The 20,410-nt window shown below is 43.8% G+C and overlaps 1 pseudogene; it reads right to left on the bottom strand.

The window, feature by feature from the left end:
- Positions 1 to 3,704: 3,704 nt before the first annotated feature.
- LOC126485049 (ras-related protein Rac1-like) overlaps positions 3,705 to 20,410 on the bottom strand; it is a 49,911-nt pseudogene continuing 33,205 nt past the window's right edge.

Below are 20,410 nucleotides of genomic sequence, written 5' to 3' on the forward strand. Positions count from 1 at the left end.
GATGTTAAGTCCCATAGTGCTCAGAGCCATTTTTGAACCATTTTTTTTTTTGACTCCTCGGTGAAGGTATGTTCTAGAAACTCGAACAATTTAAATTTCTTGAGAAGATGCCGACGCAACGAAAACCACCTCTGTGTTAATGATGTCCACCCCAAAGACTGTATAACGTCCGTGAAACTCTCCCCTATTTCTCGATAGCACAAAACGTCCTGTTCTTCTTTGAACTTTCTCAATGTATTCCGTTAACCTTATCTGGTAAGGATTCCACACTGCGGAACAGTACTCCAAAAGGGAACGGACGAGCGTAGTGTAGGCAGTCTCTTTAATAGACCTGTTGCATCTTCTAATTCTTCCACCAATAAATCGCAGTTTTTGGTTCGCCTTCAAAAAAATGTTCAAATACGCGGGAAATCTTATGGGACGTAACTGCTAAGGTCATCAGTCCCTAAGCTGACACACTATTTAACCTAAATCATGATTTTTTCTCCATTTTAAGTTGTTCAGCAGATATGTGGGAGCACATTCCCGGCCGCTCGATTGGTCACCGTGGACTAGTGCCATCGATACCACGATTACCCGATCGGTGCTCAATCGATTTTTTCCTGTGAGGGTATGTGAAGGGTCTTGTGTATGAAACACCTGCTACACCGCCGAAGGACCTAGTGTGCTGGATTGTCTGGAAATCTTCGAGATACATCAGGTATCTTTGAGAGGGTGCGTCGTTCAATGCGGCGTCCGTATCAGGCACGTCTCAATTTATCTCGACAAAACTTTGAACGTCTCCTGTAGTAGCTTCCATTTGCAGCATTTGACTTAACAACTGTAACGCCATTTAGTAGCCTCGGATGGCCTTTGCGACCTCCGGTTCCTGTGTGATTACTGATCCTTTTTGCATGCCCGACGTGCCACGTCATTTTTTAAACCATTCTGTGTATATTTTTAAAACTAGTTTATTACGTGTGGAAGGTTGAGCCATACTTCGTCGGTCTTATACCGTCTTGTACATTACAACGGAAGTAAGTTGTCTGTGAAGGAACATGTGACATTTGCAAATTAACTGAGGCTGTGTAATGTCTTAACAATTTAACCTGTTTTAAATACGGCAGTCTGTGTTAGTTTTCAAAAACTTCTGTTCCAAAATGCTTTTAACTTCAAAATGGATTTTGATAATACTTTTGATTTGAATTCACTTCCTGATTATCGCTCTGTAGCAATGTTTTTTCTAGTACATCCGTTTCAAATTTCAATAGAATATTTGTTTATAGGTACATGACCAAGTTTTATCTTGAAACATTTTGTCACATTTGGAAAAAAGAAAAAACCTTTCCTACCAGAGTAATTTCTGCAATTCCGTGCGGTCTGAGGCGCCTTTTCACGGTTATCGCAGCTTCCCCCGTCGGAGGTTCGAATGCTCCCTCGGGCATGGGTATGTGTGTTATCCTTAGCATAAGTTAGTTTAAGTTAGATTAAGTAGCGTGTAAGTATAGGGACCGATGCCCTCAGCAGTTTGTTCCCATAAGATCTTACCACAAATTTCCTAATTTTGTAATTTCATAAAAAGACTGCAACACACAACTGAATATCAGCATTTAAAAATGAAATAAAAAAATTTCTGAAAAGTTACCCGAGGCACAACACTGCCTCCTACAGGTTTTGTCAGAATAGAATCACACTTTTTCTCAAGATCTACTAATCCGAGATAAAATGCCCATCGAATTCGTTGTTCCATTGTACAGCTCCTGTCTCAACTTGCAAATGATTCATTGTGCTAAAGTCATCTTCTCCCTTTGCTTGAACAGAATTGAAGCAAGCACACTTCCTTCTGGAAGGTGCGAGGGCGTGTTGAAAAGTAATTCCTTCAACTTTTTAACTGAAAACTCTGAACCATTTGAAATAAAACAAACTTTATTAAAATTGTACATCTTTATTTTTCAGGTCTACATATTTATTTCTCAACATAGTCATCCCGTGGACGCACATATTTCTCCCGGCGAGAGAGCAGTTTGTTGACACCGTCACTGTAAAATGTTTGACTTCATTGACGGAGCCAGAATTTCACCACTGCTTGCACCGCTACATCGCTATGAAAGTGAAGTCCTCGAAGGTGTTCTTTGAGGTTTGGAAGCAGATGAAAATCGGATGGCGCCAAGTGGGTATTGTATAGTGGATGGTCGACGACAGTGAACTCAAGATGTCGGGTTCTTGTAGATGTCACATCGTTCCTTTGTGATCTGGCATTGTAATGCTCAAGGAGAGGGAGCTGCACTTGTGGACAAACCTTCGAATTCGAAACTCGATTACAACACGCTGTTTCTCACGCACCATGGTAAGTACGTTGGATACCACTATGTTACATGGTACAATTCGGAGCTATCTAGCGGCAGAGGGTCGGAAATGCTTACATATGAAGAATAAATTTGGACAATTTGATAACGTTTGTTTTACTTAGAAAACTTTAAGAGTTTTCACATAAAATTCGAAGCATTACTTTTCTGCATGTTCTCGTAATTCCTCAGCTGCCTCCACCGACTACGCTGCTTTGGAAATCGACGAAGAGATTTAGATTCTATAGGAGACTGGCAGTGAACCTGGATAGGTTTAAATCCTTGGTCAGGATGTAGACCTTCAATGGTTTACAGTGCCATATGCGTCTAGTAAGTCGGCAGATTCTACTGCTGTCACCATACAAGGTTCATAACGGTAGTATGTAATCTTCTTAAGGCCTTAACTGTCAGCGGTTGGACTGCGCAACTTTTACCAGGGTGAAATCAAGCTTCTTGAGGTACAAGCAAGGGATAAGTTAAACGTAAGAGGCGATTTAAAATCGGTAATTGTAGTGGTTTATAACTGTGAGACGTTACAGGAACTGATCTGCAACTCACTGAATTGCTCTTTCTTTACGAGTATCTTAAATAAAATCCTTTCAGTGACGAAATTAGAAGGAGGAAGAAAATTCATTTCCTGTATAAGAGAGGCGAAAGAGATCAGGAGTCAGCTGCTTGTAACTACAGAAAACTTGGATCTGAAATGACATAGTTACAAAACTCTACTTCTACATCTACGTGATCACTCTGCTATTCACAATAAAGTGCCTGGCAGAGGGTTCAATGAACCACCTTCAAGCTGTCTCTCTACCGTTCCACTCTCGAACGGCACGCGGGAAAAACGAGCACTTAAATTTTTCTGTGCGAACCCCGATTTCTCTTATTTTATAGTGATGATTATTTCTACCTATGTAGGTGGGTGTTTTCGCAATCAGAAGAGAAAACTGGTGATTGAAATTTCATGAGAAGTTCCTGTCGCAACGAAAAACGCCTTTGTTTTAATGATTGCCACTCCAATTTACGTGTCATGTCTGTTATACTACCTCCCCTATTTCGCGATACAATATATTTATCAGAGTTTTTAAAAATATAATTTTTTACTCTTGCTAACAAGAACACAGCTTCACATATAAAAGACGTGAGAAAGACTTCTCATTCTGAACTGTCAAACCAGATAACATCTCACCACCAGCCATCAGGGAGGCATCAAAGTTGTTCGCATCACATTGTTAAAATGCATCACTTCACAAGCTCAGCAATGAGCTGACAAATCTACACATTTCCAGCAACTGTTAGTTGCTTATATCTACCCCTTCACATTCTTTTCATCCAAGAGTTAAGAATAGTAACATTTACAGTTTCTACAGCTGATCATCCTCTTTATATAAGCATACGCTTCCTTTTCGGTTTAACTTGCAGCACTGGGCATAATACGGCTCGGTTTGCCTCATCAAAAACTGTTTTGAGTCCCTTTTGAGTGAGAGCACTGCACTCAAGGTACTTCACTGCAACAATCTCCTTTGCGATAGCTGGTCCCTATGGTTATGCAATTGGTGTTAACTTCTTGTCTTTCGTTTTTCAATTGTGTCTTTGTCTTTCCTAAGATCCAGTTTTGCTCCCACAAGAATAATGGGGGTGGGTGGACAGTGATGTCTTACTTCTGGATACCACTTCATTCTAACGTTCTCGAAAGATGCTGGGTTGACTAGTGAAAAGCAGATTAGGAGGACATCGGTTTGTGGATAAGACAATGGTCGCATCCTGTCGTAATCTTCTTGTCTTGCTGTATCCCACAGACCCAAATTGATGGGCGTCCCATCCACCATCACATTGGCAGAATTGTTGTCAAACACAGCGTGAACACTTCAGACTCTTAGACATGGCCTAACAAACTAAGAAATCAAATTCTTAAGAGAAGAGCAAGAGGAGACTAGTGGCCTTCCATCACTCAGCCAACAACAACCAAAGAAGGTTCTCAAAGAGTACAAGAGAGAAATATACTGGATTGGACATATTGTAATGTCACAAAATGTGAAGTGAAATTTCCCATATCAGCCACACACGATAAGTAAAAGAAATGTTTTATTTGAGTTTTTTTTATTATCTGATTAGCCTGAGGACTGATTTCGTGTGCTGTTTTCCAAGTATCATGTTCACTGTGCGAGACGGCAGTTGAGTGACGTCCATACGGACATGAATCAGGAAGGACCGTCATACGGGGAGATGTGGGAACACGTAATGGACCCAGGAACATTATCGAGCGTGATCGTTTTGGACGTCCAGGTGTTACTCTGTCGGAAGGCATAAAGTTGCGTGGGTGTACCGACCTCCAAATTTTCGAAAACGGTACACTCACCAGTCAAATGTTCCCCCTGTGCGACTTTTCAAGAGTGCATTCGGCCCTGATTCCATTTTTACGGATGAAAATGAACGAAAACATCGAACAGTGCAGGTGTTGGAGTACTGGAAAAGGGAAGATACTCGGCGAATGGACTATCCACTCTGATGGACCATCACGGGCACGACTATATATTTCGTTTTACGAAAAATATATTTTTTCGTTGGGTTTATTCGTTGGTAATAGTTTTATTTTCTACTTTGATGAAAAAATGCGTTTTTCCCAAAGTAAAACCCACATTACCCAGTCCTTGAGCAGACGGAATTATTCCGATTAGTTATTTAAATCGAAAAGGAAATGAAGCATCTTTCACAGGATATTTCACATTAAAGAGTTAACTGAATTTATTTCTGTTCCCAGAGATGTGTTGAATTGTAGTCAGAGATTTATAGCGTGCCAGTTCGAGTCCAAAAGCTAATGGTGTGTACTTTATCGGGAGCAGAGTGCTGAATTACGACTAACTGAGTTATCGCAGAGTTGGTCTGCTCGCAGACTCCCTTGCAGAGTTTTCCTGCAGATTTACGCACGACGTGAGGCGTGACTTATCTCTGGCTTCCGACCCAATGGCTGCAGCTCAAGCAGACGCGCAGCGGCACTCAGTGGAGCAAGAGGCAGCCAACTAACTGTCCCAGGCCTTCTAAGCGCAAACATTTAGAAAAGTTCTCACTTTTGAACGTGAGATTTACTCCAGGACCAAAGACATGGAATATAAAGATTCCACCCGGGTGGAGGAGGGGGAAGAGGAGATGAGAGGTAATGTCAGGAAGGGCACAAACAGTCACTAGCCTTGCCTCAACCCATACATAAATGCGGACCCCATAGAGAAACGGGAAAACGCGAAGGAAAAGAAAAAGACAAAAACTGATATTAGAACTGACCATTGTATTTACTGATTTTGTACTGCCTTACGCCTTTCGGTCTTTCGCTATTCTCAGAGCCTCCAAATATCTATAACACTATCTAAGCTAAAACGTAACTGAATATTTAAAAACAAATGTTCAAATGTGTGTGAAATCTTATGGGACTTAACTGCTAAGGTCATCAGTCCCTAAGCTTACACACTACTTACACCTAAATTATCCTAAGGACAAACACACACACCCATCCCCGAGGGAGGACTCGAACCTCCGCCGGGACCAGCCGCACACTCCATGACTGCAGCGCCTTAGAGAATTTTTCAAACATGCGCGCAAATATCATCAAGGAATGTAGACCAAATACGCTACTGGCAATTAAAATTGCTACACCACGAAGATGACGTGCTACAGGCGCGAAATTTAACCGACAGGAAGAAGATGCTGTGATATGCAAATGATTAGCTTTTCAGAGCATTTACACAAGGTTGGCACCGGTGGTGACACCTACAACGTGCTGACATGAGGAAAGTTTCCAACCGATTTCTCATACACAAACAGCAGTTGACCGGCGTTACCTGGTGAAACGTTGTTGTCATGCCTCGTGTAAGGAGGAGAAATGCGTACCATCACGTTTCCGACTTTGATAAAGGTCGGATTGTAGCCTATCGCGATTGCAGTTTATCGTATCGCGACATTGCTGCTCGCGTTGGTCGAGATCCAAAGATTGATATCAGAATATGGAATCGGTGGGTTCAGGAGAGTAATACGGAACGCCGTGCTGGATCTCAAAGGGCTCGTATCACTAGCATTCGAGATGACAGGCATCTTATCCGCATGGCTGTAACGGATCGTGCAGCCACGTCTCGATCCCTGAGTCAACAGATGGGGACGTTTGCAAGACAACAACCATCTGCACGAACAGTTCGACGGCGTTTGCAGCGGCATGGACTATCAGCTCGGAGACCATGGCTGCGGTTACCCTTGACGCTGCATCACAGACAGGAGCGCCTGCGATGGTGTACTCAACGACGAACCTGGGTGCACGAATGGCAAGACATTTTTCCGGATGAATCCAGGTTTTGTTTACAGCATCATGATGGTCGGATCCGTGTTTGGAGACATCGCGGTGAACGCACATTTGAAGCGTGTATTCGTCATCGCCATACTGGCGTATCACCCGGCATGATGGTATGGGATGCCATCGGTTACACGTCTCGGTTACCTCTTGTTCGCATTAACGGCACTTTGAACAGTGGACGTTACATTTCAGATATGTTACGACCCGTGGCTCTACCCTTCATTCGATCCCTGCGAAACCCTACTTTTCAGCAGGATAATGCACGACCGCATGTGGCAGGTCTTGTACGGGCCTTTCTGGATACAGAAAATGTTCGACTGCTGACCTGACCAGCAAATTCTCCAGATCTCTCACCACATGACAACTTCTGGTCAATGGTGACCGAGCAACTGGCTCGTCACAATACGCCAGTCACTACTCTTGATGAAATGTGGTGTCGTGTTGAAACTGCATGGGCATCTGTACCTGTACACGCCATCCAAGCTCTGTTTGACTCAATGCCCAGGCGTATCAAGGCCGTTATTACGGTCACAGCTGGTTGTTCCGGGCACTGCTTTCTCAGGATCTATGCACCCAAATTGCGTGAAAGTTCTAGTATAATATATTTGTCCAATGAATACCCGTTTACCATCTGCATTTGCTTGTTGGTGTAGCAATTGTAATTGCCAGTAGTGTACTTTGTATCCATGTTTGACACATTCAGTTTCGTTTTAGCTAAGAATCCGTTATAAATATTTGGAGCCTCTGTGAAGGCCGAAACGCATAAGGCGGTATAAAATCAATAAATGCAGTGGTGAAGACTATAATCAGTTTCTGAGTGCATTAAAAATGGCCGCAACATCTCATAAAGCATTCATGCATTTTGGTGCCGAGAAGAAGAAGATAATCTGTGAAGTATACGTGCAATTAGAGCTATACGCTGATCTATTTGATCGACGTCTGGTGGTTCAAATTAGCTTACCCGGACCTGTCGCTTACTTTCCAGACGCTCTAGTAACTCTTAGTCTAGACTGTAGCTGCTGATTATTTTGCCATCAAAAAGACTATCAGTCACTCATGTGGGCCCCGACATCTTCACTCTCTTATACTCACTAACAGATGCACATTCTCAGGAAAGGCTTCCGTACTTTTTACGAGAACGGTATCAAATGGTTCAAATGGCTCTGAGCACTATGGAACTTAAGATCTTAGGTCATCAGTCCCCTAGAACGTAGAACTACTTAAACCTAACTAACCTAAGGACATCACACACACCCATGCCCGAGGCAGGATTCGAACCTGCGACCGTAGCAGCCTCGCGGTTCCGGACTGCAGCGCCAGAACCGCACGGCCACCGCGGCCGGCGAGAACGGTATCCTGCCAGTAACTAATAAAATGCAGTTCCCGTCTCCCGGTTCCGACCACCTGATCTGTAGATTTCCTTAATTGTCAGATAAATGCCAGAACTTTAAATTCCGCACAGATGTTTCCATTTCAAACCCATGATACCTCATTTCCAGCACGCTGGCTGAAGAGATGCGAAATTTCTATAACGCCCACTATGTCCATTTAGACAGAAGTGAAATACACAAAATGAAATAAAAAATCATTGTTACATTTAATTTTACTGCGTAAATCGGGACGTAGACGTATTAAGTTTGCGTCTGCAGTTCTCTTCTTAAAATGATTTGACTTTTTACTCTTGGCACCCAATTTCTATAATTAGGAGAACGAATTGGATACGAAATCTAGAAACAACTGGAGGAAACACTGCAGTACAAGCCATTGACCCCCCTTTCCACAAACAGACATAGATGTACCCCGTTTGTCCAAGTAGTTTCAGAGATTGAATTAACAAAAAATGATATAAGTTAAGATGATGGTTTCAGTCCTCCGCGTGTTGTATATAACCTCCTCAAACTTGAGTACGTCGCACAGAATCTTTATACAACCACGTGAAACTGACAGGAAATTCGTTCTTTCGGATGCTGTTCAACTCGCCATTCACACTGGCCCGAACGTCGGTTATGTTGTCAAGGCGTTGATCCTTCACGTGAAGTTCTGCATTTTCCCGTTCTGTGGTAGGTTCGTATTGACCATGACACTAATAATGATTTCTTCCAGAAATGAATTGTTCCCTTTTTGCATTTCAGTCGCTTCGCGGCAGGTGTCCAAGGTACCCTCCGCCACACACCGTCAGGTGGCTTGCGGAGTATGGTTGTAGATGTAGATGCAGACATTGTTATCGCTCATGAGTCGAGGCGTGTGGGACAAACTTTGTACACAATCGTCTCTTCTTTAAAAAATCTGGCGAATGTCCTGAATGCTTGCCGGTTCTGGGCGCTGCAGTCTGGAACCGCGCGACCGCTACGGTCGCAGGTTCGAATCCTGCCTCGGGCATGGATGTGTGTGATGTCCTTAGGTTAGTTAGGTTTAAGTAGTTCTACGTTCTAGGGGACTGATGACCTTAGCCGTTAAGTCCCATAGTGCTCAGAGCCATTTTGAACATGAATGCTTGATTTAGATATGTTGTTCCTTTGAGGTTTTTGAGACGACAGCGATGGCAAGCAACGGCCTCAGGTCCACTGCTTAACACCGCTGGGTCACAACTGACTAGTCGAATGCACGTGCCACCTTAGTTACTCCTCTGACATCAATCATACACCAGGAATAAAATAAGTCTCGGAACTTTTTGGGCGGACTGTGTAAGACAGTAATCACAGTTTCGGTTAAGGTTCTGAGACACATGTGGCAACTGTGATTCCGATCTAAATATTCACATCTTATAGCGTCACTATCTGTCTGGTTTATGATGCGTTGTTGTAGCTCGTCGATGTACAGAATTTACAATTCTGGCACCACTAGGTGAGGAATAAAATGGAAAGATCAGATGATAAAAGAAGCAGTTAACAGAAATATAACAAAACTGTTTTCCGAAGCATAAAAACACGTTGTCGGAGAAAATTCAAAACGTAGCTCTTGAACGATAAAGAATCTTGAACCGGAAGCAATCACGGAGTGTTCCCTATGAGTGAACAGACCGAGACGATGTTGGTTGACATCAGTGAATGTAGACATAAAATGTAGTGGCTGTTTCACTTGATGTGATGGTGCGTGTACAGTCATACATTAAGTAGACCAACTCGTCTGTGATTCTAGTATTGAGTTAGGGATTTTAGTGTTATTTTTTAGCAGGTTTTAAGGTATGTGTTCTGCAGTAAACTACACTACACCCATGAGCAGATTAGTAAAGCCCCGAATGATTAAGTTATATTGTAACATATGAATAGTAACAAATGAACCTGTATTACTCAGAAAACAAATTGGAAACACTATCTTATCGTCAATATTCGGTGGAATAAACGTTTACTTAAGGAAAAGGAAATGAATTTTTCATGGCTAACTGTTCAAACTTTCAAACTGTTCAAAATATCGAGAAATTACAGAATGCATTTGCTTTTGACGTATAGCTCTAAGCAGCTTGAAAGTGTGTGTTCCCTCTTACCTGCATTCAGTGAATCTAGACTTGAAAGAATAATTTAAAAAATTCTTCGTTAAATCACCAAGATCATAACACAGATTCAGAACAAAGTCTCCTCTCATTAAGGCATTTAGAAAGCCCTTTCCTTGCTCTCACATATTACGTCTTACTAATCTATCAGATCGTTGCAAGTCATACTCAGAACACAACATCCTTCCAGACAGCAGCCGATAGCTTACCTTTCCACACCTAAAATTAAACTACATGCAAAGAAACAAAGTATTTGCTGGTAATGGTTTGTGATTGTAGCATGTAATTAATGCAGTTAACTATTCGTCCTACCTCATGCATTTATGCGACAAAGTAGTCTGCAACAAAGATGCACACAATGGCAGCATGGCAGCACAAAACTACTTTGAGTAAAGACAAGACTTGAAAGAAGTAACTTACAGCAAATGTTGTATATGTATGTTCAGTGAAGGGACAAAGATATGGAAACAACAAGTGCACAATACATTACCGTGACTAATAAGCTGTAGGAAATTCGCTGGCATCCAAAGCAGCTTCCAGTCATCTGGGAATGGATAAATGCAAGCCACGTATGGTTATCAAGGTAATCTTACATAATTCTTCCTGCAGAATACTCGCAAGTTGAGGTAACGATGATGGAGGTGGATAGCGATCACACCCACGTCTCTCCAAAGTAGACTAAAAAAGCTCAGTAATATTGAGATCTGATGACTTTGGTGGCCTGGGGAGATGCGACAGTTCAACCTCGTGCTCACAAAAGTTTTAGATGATGCGAATTGTGTGAACAGGGCCCCTGCCGTGTTCGAACACAGCATCACAAATACACTCCTGGAAATTGAAATAAGAACACCGTGAATTCATTGTCCCAGGAAGGGGAAACTTTATTGACACATTCCTGGGGTCAGATACATCACATGATCACACTGACAGAACCACAGCCACATAGACACAGGCAACAGAGCATGCACAATGTCGGCACTAGTACAGTGTATATCCACCTTTCGCAGCAATGCAGGCTGCTATTCTCCCATGGAGACGATCGTAGAGATGCTGGATGTAGTCCTGTGGAACGGCTTGCCATGCCATTTCCACCTGGCGCCTCAGTTGGACCAGCGTTCGTGCTGGACATGCAGACCGCGTGAGACGACGCTTCATCCAGTCCCAAACATGCTCAATGGGGGACAGATCCGGAGATCTTGCTGGCCAGGGTAGTTGACTTACACCTTCTAGAGCACGTTGGGTGGCCCGGGATACATGCGGACGTGCATTGTCCTGTTGGAACAGCAAGTTCCCTTGCCGGTCTAGGAATGGTAGAACGATGGGTTCGATTACGGTTTGGATGTACCGTGCACTATTCAGTGTCCCCTCGACGATCACCAGTGGTGTACGGCCAGTGTAGGAGATCGCTCCCCACACCATGATGCCGGGTGTTGGCCCTGTGTGCCTCGGTCGTATGCAGTCCTGATTGTGGCGCTCACCTGCACGGCGCCAAACACGCATACGACCATCATTGGCACCAAGGCGGAAGCGACTCTCATCGCTGAAGACGACACGTCTCCATTCGTCCCTCCATTCACGCCTGTCGCGACACCACTGGAGGCGGGCTGCACGATGTTGGGGCGTGAGCGGAAGACGGCCTAACGGTGTGCGGGACCGTAGCCCAGCTTCATGGAGACGGTTGCGAATGGTCCTCGCCGATACCCCAGGAGCAACAGTGTCCCTAATTTGCTGGGAAGTGGCGGTGCGGTCCCCTACGGCACTGCGTAGGATCCTACGGTCTTGGCGTGCATCCATGCGTCGCTGCGGTCCGGTCCCAGGTCGACGGGCACGTGCACCTTCCGCCGACCACTGGCGACAACATCGATGTACTGTGGAGACCTCACGCCCCACGTGTTGAGCAATTCGGCGGTACGTCCACCCGGCCTCCCGCATGCCCACTATACGCCCTCGCTCAAAGTCCGTCAACTGCACATACGGTTCACGTCCACGCTGTCGCTTCATGCTACCAGTGTTAAAGACTGCGATGGAGCTCCGTATGCCACGGCAAACTGGCTGACACTGACAGCGGCGGTGCACAAATGCTGCGCAGCTAGCGCCATTCGACGGCCAACACCGCGGTTCCTGGTGTGTCCGCTGCGCCGTGCGAGTGATCATTGCTTGTACAGCCCTCTCGCAGTGTCCGGAGCAAGTATAGTGGGTCTGACACACCGGTGTCAATGTGTTCTTTTTTCCATTTCCAGGAGTGTAGTCAACAAGCAGTGCATCATGGGATGAGGGGGATCATCCAAAACGGTCACATGATCCTTGGCGCTAATGCGACTTTGGTAGATTCTCATAAATCTGTTAATCTCACGGAACACACGTTTCAGTGGGATTACACTAGAGTCTATACCTTGGGATAAAAATACTTTTAATCCTATTGTCTTCGAAAAATTTACGCCACTTGTACTCAGTATAGTATGCAGCATTGTTGGATAAAATGTCTTTTGGTTTTCCCACGTTAGGAATGTAGTCACATGAGAAACGACCAATGATGGCAGTGTTAGTGACTTGGCAAGACAGCCAAGCCACTCGGAGGTAGCCGAAAGGCACACGTTTAAGCTCACGCAGACTGGCGTGAGGTCTGGAACAGGACAATGTCTTGAGAATTGCAAATAAAGTACGAAGATCTTGGAATACTTAACTTTAATCCATAATTGGTGTACATCGCTCTTGTTGATACGTTAATAACAATCTCAATATAAACTGGTAATGGCGCTTTGCTAGGTCGTAGCAAATGACGTAGCTGAAGGCTATGCTAACTATCGTCTCGGCAAATGAGAGCGTATTTGCCAGTGAACCTTTCCTAGCAAAGTCGGCTGTACAACTTGGGCGAGTGCTAGTAAGTCCTTCTAGACCTGCTGTGTGGCGGCGTTCTGTCTGCAATCACTGACAGTGGCGACACGCGGGTCCGACGTATACTAACGGACCGCGGCCGATTTAAAGGCTACCACCTAGCAAGTGTGGTGTCTGGCGGTGACACCACAGCAATAGCAGTAGCAGATCGTATAGCATACAGTTTAACATGCTTGATGAATAAATCGTAAAATGCAAGAATATATTTCACACCACCACTGCTTGTGGGATGTGGACCACATTTCTAAATGTTTACTGGGTAGAATAGAATGCAAATCAGTCTTCGTAGACAAGTTCAGAGGTTTAAATTTTTGACAGATTGCACATGTTTTGAATATACTGTCGATCTTGAGTCTCGTATTGCTAAAGTAACAATAGGTACTAAGCTTTGCTAGGCACTTCTTGGTACCATAATAACCCCAAATAAAATGTGTGTGCCAAATCAGGTTGCGTTCAGAATCCTTAGACCAAATAGTGGCTTCAGGATGACGGCGATAAAATAACACATCTCAATATATCAAATATCTGTAGGACAGAGGATGGACAGATTGATATGTGAATAAAACTCTTACCTTATTCCAGTGAGGATCAGATTTCTACAACGTTGACATATTTCTACATAGCTCGATATAATACTGGTGATATAGCTTATCCTGCATAAGAAGTATTCGGTAATCATTCACATTCTCCAGGTCAGAGTTACACTCATTCAAGTCTTGAGGCAGACGAGACAAAGCGTCGGCAATGATGTTGTCTTTACCCTTAATATATACAATTTCAAAGGAACAGTTTGGAAAGATAAAGCCCAACGTAATAATCTGGGATGTACCAGCTTACAATTTAACAGAAATATGAGAACTTGGTGGTCTGTATAAATTTTAGTGTGCTTACCATACAAATAATAACTGAATTTCTTAAAGGCTCACACTATAGAGTGTGTTTCACGTTCTGTGGTAGAGTATGTGCGTTCACATTCGCTAAGTGTGCGGCTCGCAAAACTAGTAATTTTCACATGATCTTGCTCTCCATTCTTTACAACTTGAAACAAACGACAGCCTAAACCATAGGATGAGGCATCACCTGTCATACAAAAATCTAAATTAAAATTAGGGTGATCCAAAGTATTTGCGGTTACCAAAGCATGATTAATACTATCAAAGTCTTTTTGACACTGGTTAGACCATATCCATATCTGATTCTTTTTAAGCAGGTTCCATAGATGTTCACTGTTTACTAGTTGGTGTGGTAAAAATAGTCGAAAGAAAGAACAAAGACCAAGGAAAGATTTCAATTGCTTTTTAGTTCGTGGACTAGGAAAATTCCTGATGGCCTCTAACTTTCCTGGGTCAGGTCGTAGAACTTGACCATTAATAATTTGTCCGAGATACCTAATTTCACTGCACGCAAATTTCGGCCTTTTGCGATTAGCTGTCACTCCAGCTAGTGGGAATTTATGTAGAATCTTTTGCAAAATATCAATATGTTCAGACCAAGTCTTACTAGCTGTGAGCAGGTCATCAACGTAGTGAGTAACTCATTCAACTAATTCATCACCAAGCACGGTATCTAGTGGCGTGATAAGCACGCCTGAACTGACGTTCAGACCAAAGGGAAGGACACAAAATTGATAGGTTCGCCCCCCCCCCCCCCCCCGAATATAAATGCAGTATACTTTCTAGAATCTGGCGTGCTTGGGACTTGCCAGAACGAATTGGTCAGATCTATCGCAGAAAAATATTTAGAATTTAGAAATTTCTGGAGTTGCTCCTCTAAATTCTCAGGTTTCGTGTGAACAGGTAAAATAATCTCATCAATTGCACGAGCATCCAAAACAATTCCGATATTCTCGTTGGGTTTCTTTACAAAAAGTAAAGGGCTGCAGTAAGGTGACGTGGAAGGTTCGATAATTTCCCACTCTAACATTTGTTTCAACTCGGGCCACACAACGGGTCTTTAGGATGGTTGCACATTATAGATTTTGTGGAAGAAAATCTGGTGAGGCTTAACTTCTATTTTATACACATATGTGTTGATCACAACTGGTCGTCTGCTATATGCTTGTATATACTTGGACAAAACATCATAAAATTCATTACGTTCATCATGCGTGACAGCTGTGGTACATGTTTCTGTGTGTCAACATCATCAGTGTCCTGTATTAAGGGGCTCCGGAACGCCCTATACTTGCAATGTTAAAATAACGCTTATAAATTACATCTTTCCTCACAAAGTATTTGAGGTAGGAAGTTGAACTTTTTACAGATTATTTATTGGAATATGGGCTACAACTTAACACAGGGTTTTTACAAAATATTAGTTCAGTTATTAAAGATGATTTTTTTTCAATTGTAATGAACATTCACAACATTTTTTTGCAATTTTTTATTTATATATTCAAAAATATACAGTTTTTTGGAAAAAGGCTGTGTTAAATTATGCAGAAGGTACTGTGTAACATTTACTGAAAGTTTGAAACAAATATGTTTGGAAGATCCTTAGAAAACATGTAATTAGTATGAGAAAATAAAAGTTTTGGGAATCGAGCGACAAAGATTGGATTAACTTTTTAGTGCATTCCAGGTCCATAGGTTGGATTATCTTCATCCTCTGCAAACTCCTCCTCCAGCTTCCTCTTGTTCCTCCTCCTGTTTACTCTTGCTTGTATTTCTAGACTCTTTACAGCCCCGTCTGCAGCCCGAAGGCGTTCCTTGTCAAAAGCAAGCATCGCTCGTTGTTGTGTTCGTAGATTTTGCTACCATTTTCTTCAGTTGCAGTTACTGCAACACTGTTCCAAAAGTTGGTCATGTATGAACACTTATCACATTTCAGTTGTATTTCACTAGCAAGTCCTACGTGCTTTATTATGGAGAGTTCCAGACCAACTTCACTACAATGAATACATCTTACACAGTTTGAAAAAATTCCTTTGAGAACTGACATATCAAATATTTCATTCACATCCGATTCTCCCATAAAACATTCATAGTTTTCACTCATTGAACCAAGCTTCTTCTGTGAAGTATTTTCTTTCCCACTTTGACTGCTATGGGCAGGTGTACTTGAGAGGTTAGGTTCACTCACTTGGTTATCGTCTTTATTGTTTACAGTAATAACACATACCTTTGGCTTTCCAACATTTCTCCTTTTCTTAAAAGCCTTCAGAGGATTTCTAATAACTTTACTTTTACTCATTATTATACTTCAACAAAACAGAGACTCAAGAAACAGAATTAATTACGAATATTTTCGAGATAACGACAGAGTAAATAAACATGAAACAATCGACAATCACACCAGCGATGTATATTGAACCATCACAGGTTAGCCACAACACATACTTTATCTCACATCACTAAAATGTACCTGATGAACACGGACGTTAATAATAACACCATTTGATAGCAGTTTGACAGCGCCACAGTGGGTCACGCCCATGTAGAACACATTTCAAAAAAAATTTAAAAATAGTTGTAGTCTTCGGAATTGAATAAATTATATATCTAATAAAACGCAAAAAAGTAAAAATTGAACTTTTCATGATTTTGAGCCTTTCCGGAGCCCCTTAACTGAATCTTGTACCCTGTACAATATTTATCGTGCTTCAGAGTCGCGGTATTCAGGTCAATTGAAATTTCCCTGCCTATATCTCTAAGTATACATATACGTTGGAAGAAGTCAATAATGCTGTCCTTCTCGCACCATATACCTAAACCTAAGATGCAATTAGTGACCAGGTTTTGGACGACCAGGAATGGACATTGTACGATTCCATTACCTACCTTGACTGTCACACATACCTGTTTCTTAACCCTAGAAGACTTATTGCCGACGGCAGTTAAAATTTTACAGTTATGTATAGGAAACTCTAGTACAGTTTCAGACTCACACATTTTCTTGTAAAAGTCATAGGACAAGACACTAACTGCCGCCCCTGTGTCCAAAATAGTAGTAGTGGGAGTAACACCTTCAACACCAGTAGTTGAGGCCATAACAATTTCACATCATGATGAACGACATTGTGTGTTCCCTTGTAATACACTCCTGGAAATGGAAAAAAGAACACATTGACACCGGTGTGTCAGACCCACCATACTTGCTCCGGACACTGCGAGAGGGCTGTACAAGCAATGATCACACGCACGGCACAGCGGACACACCAGGAACCGCGGTGTTGGCCGTCGAATGGCGCTAGCTGCGCAGCATTTGTGCACCGCCGCCGTCAGTGTCAGCCAGTTTGCCGTGGCATACGGAGCTCCATCGCAGTCTTTAACACTGGTAGCATGCCGCGACAGCGTGGACGTGAACCGTATGTGCAGTTGACGGACTTTGAGCGAGGGCGTATAGAGGGCATGCGGGAGGCCGGGTGGACGTACCGCCGAATTGCTCAACACGTGGGACGTGAGGTCTCCACAGTACATCGATGTTGTCGCCAGTGGTCGGCGGAAGGTGCACGTGCCCGTCGACCTGGGACCGGACCGCAGCGACGCACGGATGCACGCCAAGACCGTAGGATCCTACGCAGTGCCGTAGGGGACCGCACCGCCACTTCCCAGCAAATTAGGGACACTGTTGCTCCTGGGGTATCGGCGAGGACCATTCGCAACCGTCTCCATGAAGCTGGGCTACGGTCCCGCACACCGTTAGGCCGTCTTCCGCTCACGCCCCAACATCGTGCAGCCCGCCTCCAGTGGTGTCGCGACAGGCGTGAATGGAGGGACGAATGGAGATGTGTCGTCTTCAGCGATGAGAGTCGCTTCTGCCTTGGTGCCAATGATGGTCGTATGCGTGTTTGGCGCCGTGCAAGTGAGCGCCACAATCAGGACTGCATACGACCGAGGCACACAGGGCCAACACCCGGCATCATGGTGTGGGGAGCGATCTCCTACACTGGCCGTACACCATTGGTGATCGTCGAGGGGACACTGAATAGTGCACGGTACATCCAAACCGTCATCGAACCCATCGTTCTACCATTCCTAGACCGGCAAGGGAACTTGCTGTTCCAACAGGACAATGCACGTCCGCATGTATCCCGTGCCACCCAACGTGCTCTAGAAGGTGTAAGTCAACTACCCTGGCCAGCAAGATCTCCGGATCTGTCCCCCATTGAGCATGTTTGGGACTGGATGAAGCGTCGTCTCACGCGGTCTGCACGTCCAGCACGAACGCTGGTCCAACTGAAGCGCCAGGTGGAAATGGCATGGCAAGCCGTTCCACAGGACAACATCCAGCATCTCTACGATCGTCTCCATGGGAGAATAGCAGCCTGCATTGCTGCGAAAGGTGGATATACACAGTACTAGTGCCGACATTGTGCATGCTCTGTTGCCTGTGTCTATGTGCCTGTGGTTCTGTCAGTGTGATCATGTGATGTATCTGACCCCAGGAATGTGTCAATAAAGTTTCCCCTTCCTGAGACAATGAATTCACGGTGTTCTTATTTCAATTTCCAGGAGTGTATTTCATCAGACATGTTTTCTTCATGGTTATACTTATAAATAATAATGGTTTCTGTCAGGTACATGATCATCGTGCTGTTGCAAAGTGCGCGTGTCAAACAACAAATTTAAATAGAAGTCGCCCCCCCCCCCCCCCCCCCCGCTCACCCGAATTGAATTGTTCCACAGCCACGACCCACGACCTGGGGCACAGTACAGTAATGAATGTTTCTAGTTTGTAGTGTGGTGCAGGTATAGACGGACGTGGAGTATCACTAGTTACTTCCGTAATATTTACATTTGGGTATTGTTTATTCCAGTCTCCGAACTGTGGCGGTCGTTGCGTTTCCATGTTTTGACTCACCCGCGGGTTTGTAGACGCATTCCAGTTCTGAGTTTGCATTTGCGGAGGCGGCAATTACCACTGGCCTGTATTATTGTTTTGCTGCGGTGGTGTCGCAGCGTTTTGACACTGGGCAGCGTAGTTATTGTTACTCCAAATCTGTTACTGGTTTGGTGGGGATCGATGATCTTTTTCCTTTTTTGTTTCTCTTAAAATTTTTGTTACCATTCAGATAACTATTATTACCGTTGTAGTTGCTGCTGTTGTTGTTGTTGCTGTTGCGCGGTCTCTTCTTTGGCTTGCCGCCAGTAGAATAAGAAGTGTTATAATTGCGTTTGTGCTGTGTTGAGCATATTGGTTCTGTTGTGTAGGCCTATAGGCATTTGCCATTTGAAGCGGTTGATTCTGTTATTTTGCGTGTCCGGCGGCAGCCGGCGCGCCGGAATTGGGTTGGCTACCTTACCTATTTTGCTTGGTGATGGTGTAAGCATTGTAGCAGTTGTTTTGCCGTAGGAACGCTGGTCCTCGTAAAGCATATCAACAGAATCGAGCACTGTGAGAAAATACTCTGCGTCGTTATCTGGGATGTGCAGAAGTTTTTCTTTGACATTAAACGGTAGCCTTGCCTTCAATACACGGAGAATGTCGCGCATTGCAACCGGCTCGTCAAGGAAATGTCCCGTATTTAAATATTTCTCAAAACACCGGCGCAAATTGCCGTGCTTAGGACTGAATGGCTCACGATCCACAATCTGCCAACGAAGCCGCTCCTGTACAGATTGTGACCAAAATTTAGGTAAAAAGGCTCTCTCAGATTGTTCGTACTTGACGCATCTGTCGTCTTCATTATACGCCCATAGAGCTGCGTCGCCTGGATGTAACCGACAACGTAAGATATCCTCTTACGGTCACTCCACTTACGAGCAAGTACATTTCTGAAATGGTTCCAATGGCTCTAAGCACTATGGGACTTAACATCTGAGGTCATCAGACTGCTACATCTACATCTACATTTATACTCCGCAAGCCATCCAACGGTGTGTGGCGGAGGGCACTTTACGTTCCATTAGCATTACCTCCCTTTCCTGTTCCTGTTAGAACTACTTAAACCTAACTAACCTAAGGACATCACACACATCCATGCCCGAGGCAGGATTCGAACCTGTGACCGTAGCAACAGCGTGGTCCCGGACTGAAGCGTCTAGAAGAGTGTTTCTGAAGGCTTTAAGAAAGATGACAGGATGTACGGTTCTTTTTTCAGGTATAAATGGCAAAAATTATCTGTGTTTTATGAGGCTCTCCTCTTTTGGCATTATAGTAATGTTTAGTTTCAGAATGATTACTGTCGAACGGGAAGGAAAATGTTGCTGATAATTATCACGACTGCAATGCAGTGTGTCATGTCCAGGTGCGTACTGTTGTTGTGAGTACGTAGTGTGTGGTGTGTAGGCGCCATAAATGTACTTGTGTTCACTGCCAAACTGTGTTTTAGCTGCTGTTACCGTCATTGCACACTGGTTGTACGTAATTGTCAACCTGTTTCGATTGCGCAGCGGCAGATTGTGCTGCTTAACTGATTTCGTGTTA

Source organism: Schistocerca serialis, chromosome 6, assembly GCF_023864345.2.
Source record: "Schistocerca serialis cubense isolate TAMUIC-IGC-003099 chromosome 6, iqSchSeri2.2, whole genome shotgun sequence".
In the NCBI taxonomy this organism is placed as follows: Eukaryota; Metazoa; Arthropoda; class Insecta; order Orthoptera; family Acrididae; genus Schistocerca; species Schistocerca serialis.